Source organism: Panthera onca, chromosome Y, assembly GCF_046562875.1.
Source record: "Panthera onca isolate mPanOnc1 chromosome Y, mPanOnc1 haplotype 2, whole genome shotgun sequence".
NCBI classification, from domain to species: Eukaryota; Metazoa; Chordata; class Mammalia; order Carnivora; family Felidae; genus Panthera; species Panthera onca.
The window spans coordinates 16,677,410-16,691,738 of record NC_138358.1 but is presented as its reverse complement, the minus strand read 5'-3'; positions in this window follow the sequence as shown (position 1 = coordinate 16,691,738).

Here is a 14,329-nt window from a genome sequence, read left to right as displayed (position 1 = left end):
ACCACGGAAGTTCGGGAAGCCAAGGCCTTGCCTTGTCGGAAGGATGGTCGGCACAATGGGCTGGACTCAGTATGCCTTAACCTGAGCCATCATCCTTAGCAAAGGTAAATGAGTTAACATCTACATCGATTCCTGGTATGGCTTTGCTACTGTGCATGTACATGGGGCCATCTGTAAAGAAAAAGGCCTCCTTACCACTTCAGAGAAAACTATCAAAAATGAGGAAGAAACACTAAAGCTTCCTGAGACCATATGGCTACCAGACAAAGTAGCTATCCTACACTGTAAGGGACCTCAGAAATGAGATGCCCCCATAAATCAAGGAAATCACCTGGCCGACAAAACAGCCAGAGTGGCTGCCTGAGGTGACCTAGGTGCAGCTCCTACCTACACTCTGACTCTTGCACCCCAGAAGGAAGCCTCCCCACCCCTGTACACGAGCGAAGAAAGAAGTTGGGCCTCGACAGAAGTGGGCACACTAAGCAAAGACGGATGGTGAGTCTTGTCCCATCATCTATGTGAAAGCACCTAGTGAAGGAATATAACTAACTCACCCTCTTAGGGAAAACTGCTCTTGAGGTCCTCTTCAAAAAGAACTACGATATCAGCCAGCTGCTGGCATTATGTCAGGCTGTCAGTGAATAATGTGTAACATGTGCCAAAAACAATGCTTGCTCTGCCCCACAGCCCCTGCCTGGCTCACAAAGGATGGACTTAGGGGTGGACTTTACCAACATACAACCAAATAAAGGGTTTAGGTACCTTCTTGGAACAATCTGCACCAATTTGGGATGCGTCCAAGCATTGCAGACCAGAATGGAATGAAGTCACGAGGTGGCCAAAGTACTTCTATGGGAGATTGGGCTTAACCACACACAGTAATAACGGACTTGCATTTGGAGCGGACATTATACAAACCCTAACAAAGTCCCTTAACATTGCCTGGTAACTGCACACTATTTAACGCCCCCAGAGCTCAGGGAAAGGTAGAGCGGATGAATTGCACCCTCAAGGAAACCCCGGCCAAGTTCCACCAAGAGACTCACCCCCTATGGCCAGATTTACTTTGCCTGGCCCTCCTGTGTGCCCAATGCCCGCCTGGGGCACTGGATTCTCCCCTTTTGAGTTATTATATGGACGACCCTCCCCCCCCCCCACACACACACACACGTTTAGGAAAGCTCCCAGGAGACCTACACCAGATTGCAGATGGAAATGAGTGAGGTTGCACCCTTGGGGTGTTCTATCTGTATTCTAATTCAACCTATCGATGCTTAGAGGCCAACTGGACTCAGAAATGTTATTCCATCTTCTGGACCCCAGGGATATTTGTATACACTGAAGATCAGTTCCTAACAACCTTTAGCCCCAAGTCTCAGGCAAAACGGGCCGTCCTGTTAGCCATTCGGATAGGCTCAGAAATTGTGACAGGAATAGGAACTGGATAAGGGGGCATAGGTTTATGCATAGGACTGTACCATAGACTATCTCAAGAGCTAAATGAAGACATGGAACGGGTGGCTGAACTCTGGTAACCTTAGAAAACCAAATAAACTCTCTGGTGGCAGTAACCCCCCAAAATAGACAAGCCCCCGACCTCCTCACTTCGGAAAATGGAGGGACTTGCATCTTTTTGGGGGAGGAATGTTGCTATTTTTTAAACAGTCAGAAATACTTAAAACTAAGGTTAAGGAACTAAAAATGAGAAATAATAATAATAATAATAATAATAATAATAATAATAATAATAATTAATAATAATTCAACATTGACAACAGGAAAGTGCCAATCAATGGAACAAATGAGATCTCACAAATTGGGATCCTGGCTTCCTGCCCTGGCAGGGCCCCTCTTCTCCCTAATTTTACTTGTATCCATTGGCCCCTGTATACTGAATACCATGGTACATTTTATTGAAAACACTGTTGCTCGCCAAAGTACTGCAGGCATCTTAGCCTTCTGAGGGTACCGACCTAAAAAACTGAAAGGTGATACCTACTAAAAAGGTGTTTTAAAAGGCAAAAAATAGGATAACGTTGGAGAAGTGAAAGATGGCCAGTGGGACTAAAACGAACTCTGGTCTGTATCTTAGAGTCCCCTCCTCCTGATTCTTCTTCCTTTGTTTTCTGTGTGCAGGAAAACCCCCACAGATATGGCAGCTGATGATTGTAAATTTCCTGCTCCACTTGCATTCAGCGCTCAGAAGTTTGGAGAAACAGGGTCCTCTGAGCCCGCCGTTCCACCAAGTTCTGCAACCCAAAGAAGATCTCTGAGTGCCGCTTGGTTTTTTGGCCAGCGTTCCAGCCTGGTTTTGTAACATTATAAACACAGAAGTGACCAAGGCAGACCAAGTCCCTTCTTATACAGTATAAGGAGGCAGAGGACCATTAACTGGTAAACAAGTAATTAACAAGTGTACAAGGGTAATGGGGTGCTGGGACTCAACCAGCTCCAAGTTGTCTAAAGGAAACATATGTTATATCACCCACCTCATATATGGATCATAGTTCTAAGTGTTGTGATGTTTATAATTGATACACGTGATAACTGCCAGGGTATTTCCCCTTTTCCCAAGTTACATTTATTTTGAAGAACTTATGTGAGTTAATGAAAGATACTGGGGATTCTGAGAATCAGTAGATGCTGGTGGACCATGTTTGAAATAGCAGCCCCAGAGGTCAAAAGACACAATATCTAATCATGTTTTTTTTTTTTTTTTTAACAACTTCATTAATGTTTAACTGATATACACAAACTGTACATATTTAAAGTATGTAATTAGTGGAGCACCTGGGTGGCTCAGTCACTTGAACATCAGACTCTTGATTTTGGCTCAGGTCATGACCCCAGGTTCGAGCAAGCCCTTTATTGAGCTCCATGCTAAGCATGGAGTCTGCTTAAGATTCTCTCTTTCTCCCTTGCCTCTCTCCCCCAGTTATGAATGCTTCAGCTCTCTCTCTGAAAAAAAAGCCCTATGGGGCGCCTGGGTGGCTTAGTCAATTAAGCGTCCGACTTCGGCTCAGGTCATGATCTCACGGTCCGTGGGTTCGAGCCCCGTCGGGCTCTGTGCTGACAGCTCAGAGCCTGGAACCTGTTTCAGATTCTGTGTCTCCCTCTGTCTCTGCTCCTCACCTGTTCATGCTCTGTCTCTCTCTGTCTCAAAAATAAATAAACGTTAAAAAAATTTTTTTAAAAAGCCCTAATAAATAAATTACTTAATTAATAATTAATAATTAATACTAATACTAATAAATACAATTGCATAATTTGGTAAATTTTGGTTACATATACACCAATGTATACATAACAACAAGGAAAAGAATATGTGTGTCACCACTAAAAATGTCCTTGTATCCGTTAGATATCCCTCCGTCCCCCACGTCTTCCCGATTCCCATTCCTAGGCAATCTCTAGTCTGTTTTCTGTCCCTACATATTATCTTGCATTTTCTAGAATAGTATACAAATAAAATTATATAAGACATACTCCTTATTTTTTAGGGGTGGGGAGTTGACGTCTTTCACTTGGTATTTTGAATATTATCCATAGTGTTATGTGTTCCAATAGTCTGTTACTACTTGTTTATCCATTCACATTTCAGTGGACATTTGTATTATTTCCACATTCGGCGTATTTATTTCTTTTTATTAGAGAGTGAGGGGGGGAGAAGGAGAGGGGAGGGTGGAAGGAGAGGTGGGGGAGAGATAGGGAAAGGGAGATGGAGAGGAAGAGGGAGATAGAGAGGGAGAGGGAGAGGGGGAGGGAGAGAGAAAGAGAAAGAGAGAGCAGAGGGAAAGAGAAAAAGAATCTTAAGCAGCCTCCATGCTTAGTGTGGAGCTCAATGTGAGTCTCAATAACACGACCCTGGGATGATGACCCAAGCAGAAATCAAGAAATCAAGAAATCTACCAACTGAAGCACCAGCTGCTCCTTATCCTATTAAAAACAAAGCTTCTATAAACATTCATTTTTTTCTTTTCTTTCATCTCTCTCTCTCTCTCTCTCTCTTTTTTTTTTTTTTGTTTTGTTTTGTATGATCGTAAACTTTGATCTCTCTAGGGAAAATATTTGAGAGTAGTTTTGGCTGAATCATAGAATAGGTTGCATGTTCAGCTTTTTAGGATACTGTCAAACTGTTTGCCAGGGTAGTTTTATCACTTTTACATTCTCATCAGCAGTATGTGAGAATTCCAGTTCTTTCATATCCTAGCTAACACTTTGGAGCCCTGTCTTTTGATTTTAGACATCTCGTAGGTATGACGTAGTAGTTGATCTCATTGTATCTCATTTATCTCATTGTAGTTTATATTTGCATTTCCCCTCATGATGCTCAACACATTTGCATGTGTGTATCTGCTGTACATATGTCTTTTTTGGTAATGTGTCTTTTCAAATCTTTTGCCTTTTTTTGGATTATTTCGCTTCAGAATATTGACTCTTGCGGATTGCCCATATGTTCTAGATATAAGTCCCATTTTACATAGGTGATTTGTAAATATATTCTCCCAGTCTCAGTCTTCTATTTCACACTCTTTGTTCTTTGAAAAGCAAAAGTTTTGGTTTGATAAAATCCAATCAATCATATTTTTTTCTTGTAATGAGTCATATTGTTGGTGGTGTAGCTAAGAAATGTTTGCCTAATCCAAGATCATAATGGTTTCCTACTTTAGGTACTTTTAAAAAGCTATCGTACTGTATTCTAGATCGCACTGGTTCTGATGAGAAGTCTTTTTCTTCCCTTTCTCTGGATTAAAGCAATTTGATTGTGGGGTGCCTTGGTGTAGTTTTCCTCCTATTTCCTGTCCTTGAGGTTCATTGAATTTATTGGAACTATATATTTTTAGTTTGCATCAACCTTAACAACTATAAATTCAAATTAGTTTCATTATTTACTGAAATTAGTTTTCTTGTCTGTGTTCCTTGGAGATACAATTACATGTATATGGGATGATTTGCCGTCACATTTTCTCCGTGTGTTTCATTTCAGATGATTTCCATTGCTATGTCTTTAGGTTCATCAAACTTTTTTTTTTCCTTCACTGTCTATATGCCTTTAATTCCATTCAGTAATCATAGACCAGATTTCTTATTTTAGCCATTGCTTTTGTCATGAGAAGTTTGGTTCAGGTCTTACATATCACTTGCATGTCTCTATTTAACATGCTCATTCTGCCCTATAATTTCTTGGATATACTGATAATAGTAATAATAATTATTTGAATGTTCTTATGTATGAATTATATCATTTGTGTAATTTCTGGGTCAGTGTCAGTTGAGTTCCCCTTCCTTACGTGTCTTAGTTTCCTGCTTCTTTGCATGCCTGATAATTTTTATGGGTTGCCAAACATGGTCAGTTTTAGCCTGTCAGAGGCTGGATACTTCTAGATGCCTAAAAACATTCTTGGTTTTTGTTTTGGGACATAGTTTAGTTACTTACAAATAGCTTGATCCTTTCAGGTCTTTCTTTAAATATACTTTGGGCAAGGCACAGGCAGCACTTAGTTTAGGGATAATTTTTGTTCAGTACTGACACAAAAATCAAGTATTTTCCAAATGGCATGTAAATTGTGAGGTCTTCCACACTGGCTGTCAGGCATTATTCCTGACCCTGTATGGCAGTGGGTATTGTTCCTTCCCCTGGTCTCAGTTTCCTCATACACAAGAGTTTATCAATATCCAATTGAATACTCAAGGCAGGCAATCTGTTGATCTCTGGAGTTCTCTCTGTGAACAACTTTCTCTTCTTTGGTACTCTGCTCTGTGAAATATAGCAGTCTTCCTGAATCAGTGACTACCCCCTCCACAATTCAGGGAAAATGTTGGGCTATGCCAGCTTCCTCCTCTCTAAACCACAGACTCAAATCCCCGACTAGTCAATAAGCTAGGACACTGTAGGAACCATTTCATTTATTTCCCAATATCAGGGATCACTGCTCTTCACTGCCTGATGTCTGATGTTTTGAGAACAGCTTCTTATATATTTTGTCTACGCTTTTAGCTGCTTCCATAAGGAGTATAAATCTAGTTTTTGTTATTGCATTTGACTGGAAGTAGAAGTGTTAACACCAATTTACATTTTAGTATTGAGTCTTACTTCTCTGGCTTTGTTCTTTTATCTTTTTATTCTTCTTTGATGATAGATTTAATGTGGACACATGGAGAATGGCCATTGCTAGACATAGGGAGAAACTAGGGATGAGCTGGCAGATTGCAAGTATAGTTAAAAAAGAAAAAAAAGGAAAGAGTGAGAATATGCAGTCAAATCTTGAAGAAAGGAATTGATGGCGATTGTCAAAGCCATGTGAAATCCCAGCTTCCACTTTAACACCCACAATATGAGAATTCAAACTAATGTCTTCAACTTGGAAACCTTAATCTGCCAGTGAGCTTTACTAATTTCTACTGGTCTTCATAACTCCGTAACAAAGGCCGAGGTTTGGAATTTCTCACCTTTGTTTCTCAGAGAGAAAACACACCAAATTCACCCAGAAAGCAGTGCTTGGGTGAAAACTAGACGTCTTAAATGATTTTTTTTTTTTTACTGCTTTGCTCAAGTGATTCTTTATCAGTGTTCGCCTTGGAAGAGAACAAACTGTGGCACAGAAGAAGACACACTGGACATGGAGTAGAGTCTAGGGTTGTTGTCTAACACAGTCATAAACAAGTTATGGGGAAGGCACTTGACTTTCCTAGGTCTCAATTTCCTCACCTGGAAATTGGAATAAGGACTCCCATATGAAGGGCCATTGTGAGATTAAATGAGATGATGCATGTGCCTGTTTTACAGAGCCTAACACTTAATATTACATGCAAGCGACTGTGTATTATTTCTTCTAGAGGGAGGGATTTGCATTTCTTTTAGTGGAAGGAAAGAGATGACTATACAACTGGACTATCAAATAAGAGGTGGATAGAGGACTGGCTTACTGGTGTACCTCCTTGTACTCATTCAGCCATCCTGGCCCTGGGCTCCCTCCAAATTAAAGAATCAGTGTCAGAAGACCTGAGATCCACCCGTAGGTATCTGACCCCTCACAGAATATTAGCCTGTCTTAGCTGTTCAAATGAGGATAATGATGGCTATCATCGGTGGAGCACTTGTTCCGTGTTGTCAGGTGTTGGATTAAGCACCTTGCCAATACTGTCATTTAAACTTTTTGACGCTTTGTTATTATTTCCATTTTATAAATTAGGCAGCTGACTTTCAGATATGTTAAGTAATTGGTCCAAGATAACACAAACACAAGTGGTGTGGCTGAGATGGGCACCAGCTCTGCTCCTATGCCAACATGCATGCTCTCACCCATGTTACACTGCCTTCCCATTAGCATGTTAAGGGTTTGGAAAGCTGAGGGCCAACCCTGATAAAGTACCATGGAGTATGTTGGTGCCCTAGCTAAGATCTTTTTCCCTTACCTGACCGGAAACATTTTCATATTAACTGAAACACTAGTCCCTGCATAAGACAAGTTTCCTCAAATTTCTCTTAACGCTATACACTGGTCAGAATATAAAAAGCAACGACTTCAGAACTTGAAAGTTAGCAATAGGAGGTGAATGAGGGAAGGGAAGCAAAACAGGAATGACCGTGTGATGGTTATTATTACGTGTCTACTTGAGTTGGCCGTGGGGTGCCCCAGACTAAACATTTTTTCTCTGGATATTTGTAGAGTGTTTCTGGGTGAGACTAGTGTTTGATTTGGTGGACTCAGTAAAGCAGACTATCGTCGCCAGTGAGTGTGGGCAGCATTCAATGTCCTGAGGTCCTGAAGAGAACACAGGGTAGAAAAAGGAGGAATCCATGCCCCACCGCTTCTTTTCGCAGCCTCAGAAGGTGATCCCGCTTAGAGGCAGAGCAGTGGGTAGGGTTAGGGTTGGTTCTCCTGAAGTGCCTTTGCTCCAACAACCCACAGTGATGTGATTTCCCTGCAGGACTGAAATGAGGGCCCATGTGCGGTTATGGGTCAGGGGTAGCGTTGGAAGAGCGGAGCCAAACATATGGGTGGGCCAGACTGAAACTGTCTCAGGATCTCCTCCTCCATCTCCATCATGGCCATGGAAATGTCATGGAGAGAGTGTGACTTCCACATAGGATTTTCCCCAATGGTAATTGGCCCCAATCCGTTATTTCTCTCAGACGTCCATGCTAGGTGCCTTTAGGGCCAGAGCCCAGGCCAGCGTTAGGGTTAGGTCCTAGCTACCTGCATGTAGATCTCCTGGTTTCCCAACACCATTTGTTGAAGAGACTGTCTTTCCCCCATTGTTTATTCTTGCCTCCTCTGTTATGATGTTATGATAGTTATGAGTAATATGGACATTTTAATGATATTGATTCTTCCAATCCATGATCATGGGATAGCTTTCCGTTTGTTTGTGTCATCTTCAATTTCATCATTGACTTATGGTTTTCACACTACAGGTCTTTCACTTCTTTGGATAAGTTTAGTCCTAGCTATTTTACTCTCTCTTTTTTTGGTGTGATTAGGAACGGTGTTGTTTTCTTAATTGCTCTTTCTGTGACTTCATTATTATTATATAGAAACCCTATCAATTTCTGTGTATCAATTCCGTATCTGCAACTTTACTGAATTCGTTTATTACTTCTCATAGTTTTGGGGGAAAGTTTTAGGGTTTTCTAGCATATTCTTATGTCATCTGTAGATAGTGACAGTTCAGCTTCTTTACAAAGGTAGATGACTTTAACTTCTTTTTTCTTATCTGATTCCTGGGGCTAGGACTTCTAGTGTTATATTAAACAAGAGTGGCAAAAGTAGACATATTTATCTTGTTCTTGATCTTAGGGGGAAAGCTCTCAGTTTTTCACCATTGAGATGTTAGGTGTGAACTTAATATAAACAATATATAAAATAATATCTTTATGTGTTGAGGCATGTCCGCCCCCCTGACTTTGTTGAGAACTTTTACCATGAATACCTGTTAAATTTTGTCATATGCTTTTTCTGCATTTATTGGTATAAACATATGATTTTTACCCTTCGTTTTGTTGAGTTGGGATATTATGTTGATTGATTGGATGAGCCATCTTTGTTTCCCTGGAATAAAAGCCACTTAATCATTTTAGTGTGTTGTTGAGAGGAGTTTGCTAATATTTTATTGAGGATTTTAAAGTCTATTTGGTTTGATATAGGTGTTGCTACCTGGTTCTGAGGTGTTGTTGTTGTTTGATGTTGTTTTTGTTGTCCTTGTTGTTGTTTGCTTTCATTTGCACGGGAAATGTATCTCCATCCCTTCACTTTCAGTCTGTATGTGTCTAGGTCTGAAGTGAGTCTGTGCTAGGCAGCATACGGATGAGGGTTGTTTTTTGTCCATCCTGTTACCCTATGTATTTGGACTGGAGCACTTCAGCCATTTATTTTTAAAGTAATTGTTGACCGTTATGTACTAATTGTAATTTTGTTATTTGTTTTCCGGTTGCTTTTGTAGGTCTCTGTTTCTTTTTTTCCTTACTCTCTTTCTTTCTCATAGATGGATTTGTGTTGTGCTTTACGTGGCTTTCTTTTTCTTTATTTTTCATGTATTTTGTGTTTTGAGTTTGTTATCACAAGGCTTACATATAACATCCCAAGGAAAAGGCAGTCTATGTTAATTTGGCGGTCACTTAAATATAAACACATTTGAGAAATTTAAAAAGACTAACCTTTGGGGCAAGTGAGTGGCTCAGTCAGTTAAGTGTGCGATTTGGAGCTCAGGTCATGATCTCACAATACGTGAGTTTGAACCGCACGTTGGACTCTGTGCTGACAGCTCAGAGCCTGGAGCCTGCTTCAGATTCTGTACCTCCCCTTCTCTCTGTCCCTCCCTGTTAACACTCTGTCTCTCTCTCTCTCAAACATGAAATAAAACATATATTTTTTTGTAAAATAAAATACAAAGAGTAACTTTTTTAAGTCCCTCCTCCAAATTTTATGTGTATGGTATCATATTTTACATCTTTTTATTCATAATTCTGTAATATCTAATTATGACTTTCCCCCATTAACATTTGTTGCATTGCTGATTAGTGGTGATAAACTTCTTTATCTTCTGTCTGAGAAACTCTTTATCTTTTTTTTTTTTTTCAAATCTTAATGATAATCTTTTCAGGTAAAGTTTTCTTGGCCATGGGATTATCCTTTCAGGCCTTTGAAGAAATCATGTCACTCTTTCCCAGCATGCCAACTTTCTGCTGAAATATCAGCTGACAGCTTTAGGTGTTTGTTTGTTCTGATTTGTTTTTTAAATCATAGGTAACTTTTGCTTCTCTCTTACAACTTTTGAAATTCTTCATTAATCTTTAAACTTTGACGTTTTAATTCTGATGTGTCATAGTGTGGGGCTCCTTGGTTTCATCATGTTTGGAACTCGGTGCTTCTTGTCCTAGATGTCTGTTTTCTTCTCTAGTTTTGGAAAGTCTTCAGTTATCTTTTCTTCGAATAATTTTGGTCCTTTTTTTCCTTCTGGTGGAATCCCTATTATGTGGATTTTTGCTCACTTGATATTTCCAAAGTATCCCTTAACCTATACTCAATAAAAAAAAAAAAAAAAATCTTTCTGCTGTTTGTTTTGGGTGCTTTCCCTTAATCTCTCTTCCATATCACTGATATGTCCTTCCGCATGCCATCTTCTACTGTTGATTCCCTCTAGTGTTTTTTTTTTTTTCCAGCTATTATATTCTTGAACTCTGATTTTGTGTGTGTTTGCTATCTCTTAATTAAGGGGCTCACTTAGTTCTTCCTTTTCTCTGCAGCCCGGCGAGCATCTTGACCATCATTAATTTATATTCTTTATTTAATTGAGGCACAATGCTTACCTGCATTTCAGCTCTTTTCTGGGTTTTTTATTGTTCTTTCTTTTGGAGCATATTTCCCTGTCTCTCCTTTTGCTTACCTTTCTGCATTTGTCTCTATAGATGATGCAGAGCAGCTACTGCTCCTACACTTGAAGGAATTGTCTTATATATGATTGTCCCCCTGGGTAGACTCTGTGTGCTAGTTGGTGACATTGGCTGGCTGTCTGAAGCCGTGGCTTGCATGGACTGGGGATCCTGGGGCTTTCTACATAACAGGCGCCCTGTCAGGATACTTAAAGCTGAAGTGAACGCAGACTGGGGTGTCCCAGGATTCTGTGTGTTGAGGGTACCCTGGCAGGACAGCTGAAGCTGAAATTATTGCAAGTTGAGGCATGCTGGGGTGCTGTGTATATGTTCCCTGTACAGGGTGGCTAGAACATAAGCAGTCTGGGGGACAGGTTGTCCTTGATCTCTCTATGCAGATGGTTCCTGGGCATGATAGGTGAAGCTAAAGTGGGTACAAGCTGAAGGCACCTGGGGCTGTATATGCAGAGGATACCTTGCCAATATAGTTGAAGCTGAAGTGAATATAAACTAGAGTGTACCAGGATTTTCCACTGAGAGGGTGCCCTGAAGGGGCCGTGGGAGCTGAGGTGGGTTACAGTCCAGGAATGGCTCATTTTATATGCTAGTTCCTCTTTAAAGTGCATTGTTTAAGGGGGGAAATCATGCCATGGGTGTGTGTGTGTCCAGTGCAATTGGGGCTGGTGTGTATTGTGTGCCTGGAACTTACTGAGGCACCAGGCCAGCTACAGCAACTGGACCCTCCTCTGGTCTATGCTTTTAAAGTGGAAGGAGAATGTGGGGCAGCTGGGTGGCTCAGTGGATGGAGTATCTGACTTCAGCTCAGGTCATGATTTCACAGTTCACGAATTTGAGAACCACATTGGGCTTGATGCTGTCAGTGTAGAGCCTTTCCCGAATCTTCTTTCCCCCTCTTTCTGCCCCTGCTCTGCTTGTATTCTCTGCTTCTCAAAAATAAGTAAACATTTAAAAATGTGGATGTAAAATGTAACCCTGCCATTCTTCCATCTCTATGACCCAGAGAGAACTCCTGTGGCTCCTCTGTCGTTGACAGAGTTCTAATGCTCTCTTTTATATGACAGTTGCTCTTTTCAAACTGCAGTGTTTTTTTTTTTTTTTTCTTTCTTTTTTCTGCCCAAAGACAGAGGAGTCTGTTCCTGGTCCTTCCCCAACTTCCCTTTGCAACGTTAGGGGTGAGTGTTTCCTTTGTTACTGTCTCTCTGTCTTGCTGTTGTCTTTCAATTTTCTATGTTTTGTTAGGCACAATCTGTGCATTCAGTCCTCAGCTCCTCAGGAGGAATTGTTATATCAATGGGTGCAATCCCCAGGGAGCTGGACAAATTGGAAGTACACCTTCTGGCTGGGTCACCAGAAACGTAGTCAGGGAGTTCAGGCACAAGAGCACCTATCTCCAAGGGACCCAAAAAAAGTGAGGTTTGGCTACCCATTACTGACAAGATCGCAATTCAAAGGAACTAGTGGAGGTGAAACAAATGGGAAATTTATTCAGAGGCTGACACCAGAAATGCAGCAGGCTCACATCAAAGACTCTCTCTAAAGCGCTGAAAATACTTCCAGGTTTATGTAAGGAAAATGTGGGACAAAAAGAGGTAGGTATACACAGGTGGTCACTAAGGTCAGGCTGGTCATTGTCTTGGGCTTGAGGGTGGAGACTTATTGGCTCAGGCAGTCCTTATTGCTAGAGCGGTAGATTCAGTTCCCATCAGGTGATACTTTGCTTTCAGGATCCTGAATTAAGAGATAAGCTGAGGGTGGGGAGGGGGTGCCTGGGTGGCTCGGCCGATTAAGCATCCTACTTCAGTTCAGGTCATGATCTCATGGTTCATGGGTTCATGCCCCACATTGGGCTCTGTGCTGACAGCTCAGAGCCTGGAGCCTGTTTCAGATTCTATGTCCCCTGCTATCCCTGCCCGTCCCCCCCCCTTGCGCTCTGTCTCCCTCTGTCTCAAAAACAAAGAATCATAAAGAAGGAGAGAAGCTGGAAAGAAAAAGTTAATCAATTGGAAAGTTTCAGGTCAATATGGAGGTAGATGAAATCTTCTTTCACCTTGGAGGAGTTGAGTTCAAGGCCTTCCTACACAGCCATCTTGAACCGAAACTAGAATAGGGTCCCACTGAATCCTATTTTGATTGGGGAAAGTTTGGGAGAAATCCAAGGAAGGAGACAATAAAAGCAAGGAATCTGCCAGTTCTGTGTACAAATCGACATAAACACCAGTACCTCCCCTGATTACAAGTGTGGCATGTACAGAAAAAGGCATAGAAAAGGCCTTCAGATTGGAAAAAGTAAAAATAAAAACTATCTCAATTCTTGTATGTATTTATTTTTCAATTTGTATTTTGGAAAGAGAGAATGAGCAGAGATGGGGAGAGAAAGAGACAGAGAGAAAGACAGAGAGAGAAGCTTAAGCAGGCTCCATGCTTAGCACAGAGCCCCACATGGGGCTCAATCCCCTGACCATGGGACCATGACCTGAGCTGCTGAACCCAGCAGTCTGGTAGTCAACTGATGGAGCCATCAAGGTGCCCTGAAAACTGCCGCGACTCTTAAATCATGGGGTTATCAACATGAAACAAATTCTAAGGGGTATACATCAGGTTTCTAGAACTCAAACATAATTAAATAAGCCCCAGAATACACGGTCAATATATACAACTCAGTTTTATTTTTATACACAAGCAATGAACAATTAGAATATGAAATGCTTTTAAAGAACCATTTAATATCACACCAAACATTGAAATACTTACATTTAAATCTAACAGCCATGCACAGGATCTGTATGCTAAAAGCCACAGAAGGCTGATTGGATCAATCAAGGAAGATATAAATAAATGGAGAGATATGCCATATCTATCCATGGAAGCCTCGCTAGTAAGATGCCAATTTTCAACTTGATCTAGAGATTCAACAGAATCCCAGTCGAAATCCCAGGATTGTTTTGTGGATATCAGCAAGCTGATTCTAAAATGTGTGTGAAAAGACAAAGGAACTAGAACAGCCAAACAGCTCTGAAAAATAACCAAGTTGGAGAACTCATGTTGCACAATTTTAAGACTCAATATAAACCTCCCGTAATCAAGGCAGTGTGATAGTGAAGAAAGATGGAGACACAGGTCAAGAGATAGAACAGAGAATCCAGAAACTGAGCCCATACACAAGCATCCTCACCCAACTTCTGATAATGACGTATAGCCAACCTAACAGAAAAAGGGATATAGTCTTTCATCAAGTGTTACTGGAACAATTAAGTGTTCGTATGCAATAGTAATCAATGAACTAAGTAATTATTTGTTTAATTAATCGGTTCATTGATTAATTAATTAAGAGAGGCCTTGACCTAAATTCATAACTTATACAAATATTCACCCAAATGGATCATAGATGTAAGTGTAAAGTACAAAATTATAAAACTTTCATAAGAAAGAAGGAGT